Source organism: Strigops habroptila, chromosome 9 (genome assembly GCF_004027225.2).
Source record: "Strigops habroptila isolate Jane chromosome 9, bStrHab1.2.pri, whole genome shotgun sequence".
Taxonomy (NCBI): Eukaryota; Metazoa; Chordata; class Aves; order Psittaciformes; family Psittacidae; genus Strigops; species Strigops habroptila.
The window spans coordinates 10,647,353-10,658,748 of NC_044285.2; the positions used below are offsets into that span (position 1 = coordinate 10,647,353).

Consider the following 11,396-nt stretch of genomic DNA (forward strand, 5'->3'; position numbering starts at 1 on the left):
CATCCAAGTCTGAGGCATCCTGATCATTCTTTTTTCTGGGTCACCAACTGCTCTTCATGTGCCTTCAGTCCCAATCCCTCTGTTTTGGGTTTTTCTCAACCTGGACAGAAAAGTTAGTGGATAAAAGACACATACTACTTTGTCCCTTTAGTAAATCATTGGCAGACATGGATCAGCATTTTGAGATGCTAGGGACACGGTTTAGCGGTGGACTTGGCAGTGTTGGGTTTATGGTTGAACTTGATGATCTTAAAGGTCTTTTTCAACCTAAATGATTCTATGATTCTCTGTATGGATATAGGTAGGAAGCCAATGAGACAGTATATGACTACTTTTCGTAACAAGTACTAATGTTTTGCTTCCATGAGTGTCCACATCATTTGAAGTCACAAGTTAGAAGTGCTCTGTAATAAGCAAATATTAAGTCAGACACTTGTGGCTATATAAAGCTATACGGAAGAAGAAAAGAGGAGTTATGTGAAATTCATGACATCTGGGAACCACTTTGTATATGGAGTCCAAAGACAGTGTACACTGCCAGCCTGGCAGAGAGGACATAGATATCCCAAACAGAAGCCTAAGAAAATAGAAAATCAGTAAGTATTAAGTTGACCCCAAAACACAATTTGTGGGTGTCCAGATCTGTTTGTAAATTCAAGCCAAATTTGAGAAATTATTGTGAACACAGACAAAAACTCAAACCAGAAATGTATACCGTATTCAAATATGCTCTGAGCAGAGGCGTTGGACTAGATGATCTCCAGAGGTCTCTTCCAACCTCAACTATTCTATGATTCTGTGAAATGTTTTGCTTTGGTATGTTCTAAATGAAATGGTTTGGGTTTGATTTTTCTGCTCCAAAATGAAAGGGGACGAAAATAAACAGCTTCTAAAGCAACACCAGGCATTCTGCTTGGGTCTGAATAAAAACATTTTGCAAAATTCAAGAATTTTCCTCCCAAACCCCCTCAGTTATCTCCAAGGAAACCTCTGCTCTTAGCTTCATTAGACCTATATTTTTCATATTTGAGGGGGAGAGCTCAGAGAGCAAACCAAAACACTCACCATTCATCCAGCTCTGCTCCCAACCCCTGTTTTCTTATTTACAGGGGGAAAACTGCAAAGATGATAAATTCTTTCAGACGTACCCCAGTCCCTTCAGTGCTGAAGGTGCAGAGCAGGCATCTCTGCAGCCAGCAATAACAAACACTAATACCAACTTTGTGTGTTTCCATGGCCATGGTGCCCCAGAGACTTCCTCTTTCATCCACATGCTCCTCCCCTCCAAAGCCACCTCATCACCATCCCTCTGAGGCTGGGGAAGGAGGGACAGTTCAGATACACCTATTTCTCAATAGATTTTGTTCTGGGGGAGGGGAGAGGCAGGAAGTGGTGTTTCTGCTCTTTCATTCTTTCCCCACCTTTCTTGTGTCCCTGGGTCTATTTACCCATCCCCTGTGGTTACTGGTTGAAGAGAAACAATTTGGTTAGAGAGCAGAGAGAAGGAGCGCAGGGAGCACTGTTGCACAACCAGCAGCCACCCAGGATCAAGCTAGTGTCCCCAGGGCTGTACAGGCAAAGCAGAGCAGTATTTTCCTATAAACACTAAAAAACACTTGCAGTTCAGCCTTGTGCTTGGGCTGGTGTGGGAGTACGTGACACCAGCAGATCACCTCCACCAGGGACTGACCCAAGCCTGTTTGGACATCGTGGGGCAGAAGGTAGCAGTGTCTGAGCACCTGCAGGCTTGGTGGCAGCCGGGCGTCCTCTCTGTCCACATGCTTACCTATGTCCCAGACACATTCGGTAACACACAGCCCCCTGACTGTGCCTGGAACCCTGGTGGGGTGATCCTGCCACGCACAGTACACCTGCTCCACTATAAAACAGCTCTTGCCAAGGCAGGGAGGGCCAAGGGGATAATTTACCTGTTATAATACTAAGAGTCTTGGAGTTATGAGCTAAACCTCTGGCTCCTCTTAGTATTTCAATCTCTGATAAAGCTGGCCAAAATGTTTCCATACAGCAAACTTTTTCTGAGGAAAAATTATTAAGGTTTTTATTATTCTTATTAAGAAAATGCCCATCCTGTCAATAAAAAAAAAAAAAAAAAGTAAATTTCAAAATTCCAAATTCCTTTTTTTTTGTTTGTTTGGGCTTGTTTGTTGGTTTTGGGGTTTTTTTTCTCATTGGTTTTTTCCCTCGTTGGTTTTTTCCTTTCTCTTAACTCCATCTTCCCACTCTCCTCACCTTTCCTTTGCTACTGTCAGGAACAAAAAAGAAAAGCCAGTGTGCAGAGGTGGCAACAAAGCCCACAAAGTCGCCTTCAGTGCTCAAAACAAGCCATTCCTGGCATCGCAGCATGTTATTGTGCCTCTAGAGAGAAGCTGTTTTGTTGTGCATTGTGCCAAAGGTCCTTACTGTAGTCACGTAGGAATTAGCCCATTCAACTCTGAGGCAACGATCACTAGTTTCCTTCTGGCCCATTTCATCTACAAAGGAAAGCAAGCCAACGTCTGGCTGCATGCCCTGAGAAGAGGTATATGGAGAACCGCCTTCACTTGACTACGTGGTCAACTCAAATCCTCTGTATTCCCTATTTATTCAAGGAATAAGCAGTTAGGCCTGTGATCAGCACCTGCTACAAGTTAGGAGAGTTGATCTGCAGCCTGATTCTCAGCACAGGGCTTGTGCATGCATCAGAGGAAAACGTCAAACCCCCGTCACACTTAGGTACCTGCTGCTGGTAAAATACCTCTGCTGTGCATTTGTGCAATACTTCTCTGTTATAAAAAAATACATCTCAGCCCTCTGCTGCAAGCATAAAGGAGCTTCACCACACCTTGGAGGGAGGTCGGGATGGGTATAAATGGGGCAATAGGTAAGGAGTGAGAAAAATGCCAGCCTTAGGGAGGGGAAGCAGTGGAGCTCAGCTCATCATATTAACACTTGTTTGCTCACACAGCAACACTCCAGCACAAAGCAAGCCAAGTCTCCATTATAATCTCACATTTTTGGACTAGGCTCCTGTGTATTAACTCCTATTGACTGACACGTGGAACAGGACACTTTGATCATCTTGTTAATCAGGTATTCTTGCAGCAATACATGATGCAGTTTAAATAAGCCAGGTTAAGTCCTTGTGTACACAAGGAAGCTGTTGTAAGAAAAGGCAAAGATGAAACAACTTTTTTCAGGTAGTAACCAGGGACTGAGCGCTGTGTATGCTTTCGAAAATTTCACTTAATTTGTATCATTTTTCATGACTTACTGCTTAGCCTGACATGGTGTTGTCCCCTAGTCACGACCAGTTTGGCTTGAAAGTCAAGATTCTGCAAGCTGGGCTAGTGAAACCCCCTGAGGCTCCAAGCTCACAGGGAACTCAGTACCTTCATTTTGAGGTGGCATCTCCTTTGTATGGTGTGTTTTAGTCATTCAAAATACTGATCGCTCTTGAAGCTATTGCTTAGATGCACGGCAGTTCTTGGCAGACAGGACTGCTGATTTACCGTGGCCCTGTAGCATGCTTCACAGAAAAAAGTCCTTCCTCCCCAAGACCCCACAGGAGAAGAGCCCGGCACTGACACGGAGGAACAGTACTGTTACCAAAAATGCTGACCAGTCCCAGATAAGCACCTCACTGCACAGCTGACCCCACGCCCAATCTCCCAACAGAAATACATTTGCAAAAGCATCCGGTTTGCACAAATACTGATCACTCCCAGCACCCACTGATATCAGCACTGACTACAAGCACTGGGATACTACTGTGATTTTTCAGTATCACCAACCCATGCATCCCTCTGCCCCATTTATGTGTGGTTCAGCCTCTTAGGGACCATAACTGAGTCTTTATGAAGCCCTTGGATGGGTTTTACTGCAAAACAAAACTAAGAATGAACATGCACAATTACACCAGGACAATAGCCTAAACTTAACAATCACTTCCTGTAATTGTCTGAGGCAGCCTGTAGAATGAAAAATCATCTCATGACAAATCTTTGTTGGTCATTTACCATCATTAATCTATACTGTCAAAATGAATTAGGTGCAGAGGAGCATGTTAATTACAATGCAGATGACACTCTAGCTTTAATTATCATGACTTCAAAGTAAGCAGTGCCAGTTAATCGACCTCAATCACTACACACGGCTGCTGGAGGAAAGCGCTATTGAGCTGATGGTACTGACGTCCAGCTTGCAGGGTCTGCAGTCACAATGCCGGCATTATATCATTGCTTTTCCAAGCTGCTCTCTATTTCTATCCACATTAGTCAGGTCTATGGGACACTTTTTCCACTGCTTTAAATTAGGGGTGACCAATTTTGTCAATATGTAGCAACCTGGCTTTATTTATAGAACACTTCAGATTAAACAGCAAAAGCTCCCACTGTCCTTTTACGCCTTTTCATTTTGCATTTAACAGCTACTTATTCATTTTACTTACCAACTAGGGCTATGTTTTTATAGCTTGCGGTTCCCATTTCAATATTATTTTATGCCATTTTCTGGAGGGCTAGGATTATGGAATAAACCTAAAACACCTGGACAGTTTGTAAGGCTCTGGGAGAGCAGTTAGCCATGCTGCAAAGGCCCACAAGTCCCATCAGACAAATGTAGCCCTTCTGTTATTGTAGGACCTGAAATAAAAACTCTGAAAACCCACCAGATTCCTGCTGAGATTCTCCATGTGAATCCCAGCAGGCAGGCTTGCTCTAGCTGGTATCAGCATTATGCTTCTGCAAAGGGTAACAAAGGATAACAAACAAAGTTGTTCTCCATACTCCTGCAGACAGGACAGGAGAAGGTGAGCTCACAGGGCACGGAGATGGTGTGGTAGGAAGAAACACTAATGCTAAACCCATAAAAGCGTTGGAGCAGGCTGCCCAGCGAGGCTGCGCGGTCTGCAGTAGCAGAGGCTTTATGAAGCCTGGGTATCTGCTGCAGAGCCCAAGGCTTACACAGCCTCTGGCATACTGGGTGTCACTACAGTGTATTTCCTGCTGCTTGAGATACACCTTGTGAAAAACCACCCTCAATTTTCCCTGAAACTGGGGTGAGAAATGCAAAAGCCTGAGAAGATACAAGTAGCCTGTGAAATGTCCTGCTTTGCTCTCTCAAGCAGAGAAAACCAAGGAAATAAGGAGTTACAGAAATAAACCAATAAAGTAAAATTAAGGTGGGGAATTTAATCACTCAGCAGACGGGAAATTCAAAGCTATGGTACCCATGGCAACTACTATTTGTCCAAAGTGTATGGAACATTAACCTTAACTCTGTATGCGGAAACAGAAAAAAATATGGGATGTATCACGTATGAATGCATATTTCACGCAGAGGGTACTCTGTGAGGGCTACTGTGGAAGCAATAATTAAATTTCCTGACTGCAAAGCAGGTAGGTTCATGCACAAGCAGCTCTTCTGAGGCACGAGCTAACGTCACCAGACAGAGCTCCAAGCTCATCCCCACGGTTTAGGCAGGGAAGATTCAAGGTCTCGGTTTGGCCATAGTATCACATCCTGCCTTATAAGCTTCTGGCGGCTGTTCAGATTTTGTTTTGAGAATTGCCATCTGTTGATTTAGGGAATGTTGTGATGTTTCTTTCAGTTGTTGGGTGAACAAGAATTCTGCGTTTCTTGTATGTTTTTCTTTTAAGCAACTAAAGCAACATTCATCATTCAACAAGGCAGAAGTCCAGTTCCTGCTGGGTGATCAGTTTATTTGAACGTGAGAACCAGATTATTGCCAAGTTAGACAGCAAACAAGTTATCAAAACCTGAGGGTGTTTTGTACTTCTCTTGAGCTGAATTTTAACCCTGGGCTGGGTGCTGAGGAGTCAGATTACTTACAGAAAGAGCCAAAACCAAAGCCAGCCACATACACAGTAACCCTGTGGATGGAACTGTTGTCCTTAAAGATTCAATTTATACAGGATTGTGAACAATTGCTGGCTGGTCTGGTGGGTTTTTTTGGCTATCTAAAATCTGGCAGACAAGAATTTATGAATATAGATAACAGCTGAGAAGACTAATTGCAGTCAGGGATTGCAGACCTGGTTTAATAAAAATTACTTCTCTCTCTGGTCACCGCTATGGGGCACGGAAGCAGGCAGTCTGCTTGGCTATGACCTCCCCCCAGCCTGACTTTGGAGGTGCCACGTGCCATCGCATCCCAGGGCCAGAGGCAGGTTGATGAGAGGCAGAGACCCCTCCTGTCACAGCCCACAAGAGAAGGAGATGTCTCTCTGCTGGGACTTCACTGCTCCCCAGCACAGCCCCACTGCACACCTTCCCTGGGTGAAAACACTTGACTTTAAGCAGAATTGGGCCTCAGCAGGGATCTTAGGCCCTGGTGCCTTAAGAAAAACTTGTGTCAGAGGCAGCATGCTGGGTACCAGCACACGCAGGCAGCCAAACCCAGCACCCACCACATCGAATTTTTCACAGCAGGAGCAGAGCCAGACTGCAACCCAGCCCATCGCTCTTAATAAAGTGACTTAACACATCCACAACACCAACCAACGTAGCTTAGGTGTGACCTCTGCCACCACTTCCCAGGCCGACAGGATGAGGCCAAAATCCAGTCATGCACACATCAGGGCTAAGGGGGCCAATGGAGCAGCACATACTGCCAGGCAGGCTCGGACACCTGTGTGCTATGGGGTGGTGGGTGCCTTTGCAGATTCCCCAGCCCCACTCAGTACCACACGGTGGGTTTGGGCAGCTCTACAGACTCTAGGGGGCTGTTTGCTCAGATGGGGCTCCCTGCAGAGGCAAGGAGGGGAGCAGTCTGAAACACAGTAACTCTCCTGAGCAGCAGCGTCCCTGTACAGTACTGCGCCAGAGGGTTTCCAGCTAGTAGTTTTGGACATATTTTACCCAGGCCACATTTATCTAGCAGCGATTCAAAGCGAGGAGATCTCCCACTGCAGAGAAGATTGGTGTTTCTTTCACCTGTACTACAAAATAAGAGCGCTCACATGAACTCCTTCTGCCAGACACGGCTGTTCCCGACCGCAGCTGACCCACAAGCTGAAGGCACAGTGAGACAGGCAGCCCGAGTACACTCTGTGCAGCCTGGTTCACACCTGTACCTGGAGATGCAGTGAGCAGAAAGCAGTGGTGCTGCTCCATGGCTGCCTTAGAGGTCAGGCTTGGCCAGGGGGGCCTGCACCATGCCCTATGGGCCACCCACCACCCATGCATGTGCTAGTCCATGCTCTGCCCACCCTCCTCCTCCTTGCTGAAGTCTCTGAAAACCTCAAAGTCAGCTTTGAAATGGGGCTGATTGCCCCTCACCAGCAACAGTCAGCTCACAGGTTTGAAACTCCTCACAGGATCATAAAAGCCAGAAACAAATCATTTTACACAGAGGAAAAAGATAGGCGTCTTGCAAATACCAACTGAGGGTGACATGAGAGGGGCGCCAGCGTCAGATCAGCTGATTAAGAGCCATGTTGTAACACCAGCATCCTTCACACGACATCCCGCCCCAGGGAAGGGGAGGACTCCCAACAGCAGCGCTGCTTTTCACTCTTAGAGACGCAGGCCCTCTCCTCCAACAGGGTTTGCCATCACTAGTACAAACCCCAGAGCAGGCTCATGAGGGCTGGGCTGAAACTGCCGACCTCATTTCCAGAGAGCTGTTAGTAACCTTGGACTCTCCTCACTGTAAGCATATTAAATATGAGCTATTCCTCACCAGGGAGAAGTCAGGATTTGATACTGCACAGCAATGAACAGCTGAACAAGCCAAATCTTGAAAAATGGCTCTGCATTTAATTTCACAGAAGTTATGGCAGGTTCAGGAATTAATGGGGCCAGAGACCACCACAGTATCTATATGTTAACCTCAGTTAAGGCAGGTCTAAACACTGCTGAAAAATCCCACCCGCCAAATGATTTCCATTTCTGAATCTCTGACCTGCTGTTTATGGAAAAGGAAAGAAGTGCAGTGATGAGGTAAATGTGTTTATGAATGCATTACTGTTACCTTTCTACTCTAACAGCTTACAGTAATGACTTTACCACCCATAGTTATTGCTAATCAAGATCAGCGCTGGGGGAGGAGGAGGAATCAGTTCTGCCACAAAACCTGTGCTAAGTCAAAATGTTCTTCCCTCATCACATGAAAGGCATAGCGCAGGCAGACTTATTTGCAGCCTGTTAATGACTAGAAGTACCCCTTTTCTAGGAGTTTGCTCTTATTTCTTACAAGTGCTCACATTTTACCTGGCACTCCTCTGTACAGCAGCAAGAACAGCCCAAGCTGCAACAGCATCGAAGCGTTCAGCAAGCTGGCTGAACTCATGTCTGAAGTTTCCTCAAAAGCGGCACAAGCTACTTTGCCAGCTAATCTTTCCAGCCTGCAGCTCCAGAGCAGAGCTTAGCTGTGGACCTGTGTCAAAGGTACGTTTGTTAACACATTTCCCCTGGAGTGCTAATGAACATTTACATCAAGTGCTGTGAGAGTGCAAAAGCTTCCACACAAACATGCTGCAGGGAAACGCAAGGAGCACATTCTCTTCCCCTCCCACCCCCCCCAGATGCAGTGTACTGTTTGCCCTTCAGGAGCTGGTGAAAATCCAGTTTGTTTTGTAATCTTCTGTTCTCTAAAATCAGATATTTCTGCAAGTTAATAACTAACCAGCTTCTTTTTATTTAAAAACATACAAGTGCATTTAAAACTCTATGAAAGCAAGGCCCTGCTGGCACTGGTGCCGGCCAGCCTGCGCGTCCCTGCGCCGAGTCACAGCCTGGTCACACAAAATGACAATATTTTGTGATTTAATAATAAACATGAAAGAACATCAACACACTTTCACCTGCATCTTGAAAGAAGACTGAACCCTCTTAAACTAAACACTAAGATAGGGAACACAAACGCAAGTATCTGTAGCTGGATCTTCCATCGCCACATTTGGGATGCTGACAAAAGAGGCTCTAATGAGTACCCACTCATTAGTTGTACCCACAATAAGATGCAGAAAAAGCTATTTGCAAACACAAATTTGCACTTGAAAAAAAGGCAAAGGCAGTTGCTGAAGTAGCTGGTTAATGAGCTATTCTTGATATTATTTCTCAACATTTATTGAGAAAAATGTGCTATCACGCTGAAGAAAAATGTGTCAGACCACAAACAATGTAACTCCAACATGGTTGGAAAAAATCTCTTGAGTTTTTCCCAGGGGAAACAAAAACAGTTTTTTCCATTTTTAAAGGAAAAACTAGAAAATTCCAGGTTTACAGAAGAAAAATCATATTCTATAAGCCATGCAACAGTAGTATGTAAAACGTCACCTAGTCTGTGAACTTTTAGGCCATGAGAAAGTGCATATTATTATTCAATATATTCTCTCCTGCCACAACCATGTGTCCTGCCCAGGCCTCCAGGAACTCAAATCTCAGTGTCTAAAAAAGTGCCAATATCCTTGAAACAAGGCACGCTTGCAGATGTGGAGAAGTGTGAGTGAGCAAGGGGCACAGCTGCATGCTACTGCCAGAAAACACTTTCTAACTCTCCACCTCCACAGCAATCAGGATCTGAGCTCAATAATATATACTATGAAAACACAGACGTTTTGATTGCAAACTGCTCTGGAGTTCTGTGAACATTTTTTATTATTGTTGCCCACTTGCCAAATATTTGGGGTGAATAATTTTCAGCCTCAGTGTTTACAAACTGCTCTCATTGTTTCATCCCTTTTTTTTTTGGTGAGTGTTGCTTGCTTCTGCCTCTTAACTGGATAGCCAGCTTTGTAAACAAGAAAATGAAAATAGCAAACAGCAACAGCAATGCATATTTTTGTTGGAGATACTCCAGTGCAGGACCCTAAGCACTAATGAGGCCACTGTCTGGGCAGTACCATGGGAGATGCACCAAGCAATCAATGCCGAGCAGATGTTCCAACAGGACAAGGTGATTATGCTGCTTTCGCTTGACCAGCTCTTGAAACCAAACATATTTTCGTTAGAGACACATGCTTCTATATTCACTGAGAATATTTTTAACAAACAACAAACGGATATTTTGCAAATTGCCAGTTTCCCAAATTCTCTGCCTTAATTACTGTTACTCTGCCAGTAACTCCTATCAAGAAAAGGCAATTCTGAGCTAGAATCTAAACTGGCACATTCCTGACATGATCTCCCAGAGACTCTTCCTCCAAAGCATGAATGTCTGGACTGAAATCCTGGCCTCAGCACAGGCAATAGCAAAACTTCCACCAGTCCCCTCCAAAATTTGTGAAGACGAAACACCCCAGTATTTTCAGGGAAATCAAAATGGAGGTAGAATGCCCAGCTCCCAGAATACTAATCATTTAATTTCATGTAACAGGATGAGATGAATATAAACATGCTAACCTGTCCAAATTGGAAATCTTTCAAATTTCAAGCACAGGAAACAACAAGGTTTTTTTCAGACAGGATGTCAGAGCTACCCCTGTGGTTATATGTGAGCTGAGGACAATGTTGTTACACGAGATCAAATTACAAACACAAGCAAACAGAAAACAATCTCAGAACCTCACTGTCCGGGATTTCACAAGCAGCAGAGCTGACCCATTAGGAAGGTTAAATACTCTCAAGCGAGCTCTGGGAGAGTATGAGGAGTTTGCTGCTGGACATTGAGTTCCATGCAGTTAAATGGTCAATTTGTTTGCCCAAATTAATGCTTATCTTACTGCAGGCTTGCTGTGGTTTTACTAAACACAATTGCCCTGCAAATCTTAAAGCAGTGGCTTTGCTAAAATTACAAGAAGCTTCTGGATTTTCGAAGCACCTAAGAAAACTATTTTGGTAGTTTCCACAGCACAGAAACCTGTACTTACTCAGATATTTGAAACTTCCAGCAAGGCGGGCGACAGTCACTTAACCACACACATTACCATTTCATTTCTATTTCTAATGTTTAGCACAACCTTGCTCTAAGGAATTTCTCAAGTTGTTTACAAAGGCTGATGCAAAGGTTGTGTTCAGTCTGGTCCAAGGGCAATGGTTTACTGAAGTCACTTGTAAACAGCAGAAAGAGATAATATTTTTTTATGATTGGAGAGGGGTGGGGGGGTAAGTCCTCACCTTGTACCAAGGACCATTAGAGACAGGGCTGGTTTCCAAAATATCCGCGCCTTCATTTTCTTCCATGTCTGATTAGTTGCAAAACTTTGGTTTCCACTGAAAAACATTAAATCACCCTCTGGGCAAAACCAAACCAAACCATGCAGGCTCTAGTATCCCAGTTTGCAAAAGCCCTGCAGTAAGCCACACGTCACTTTTATGATCACTGGTCTAATCCAAGGACAGAGATCCCAGTTCCTCGCTGGATTTCACAGAGCTTGGCCTTTGTTCTAAGCCTTGATAGGTCCTCTTGTCAGGCATCTATCTCTCCCAGACCT

At 44.6% G+C, this 11,396-nt stretch overlaps 1 protein-coding gene across 1 annotated transcript in view; it reads right to left on the reverse strand.

The window, feature by feature from the left end:
• The window catches only part of PDE8A (phosphodiesterase 8A), a 149,350-nt gene extending 138,247 nt beyond the window's left edge, over positions 1 to 11,103 (reverse strand). Inside the window, exon 1 of the mRNA XM_030496727.1 lies at positions 11,080 to 11,103. The gene's annotated coding sequence lies outside the window, so the exon portion shown is untranslated. The remainder of the gene's footprint in view (positions 1 to 11,079) is intronic.
• Positions 11,104 to 11,396: the final 293 nt, after the last annotated feature.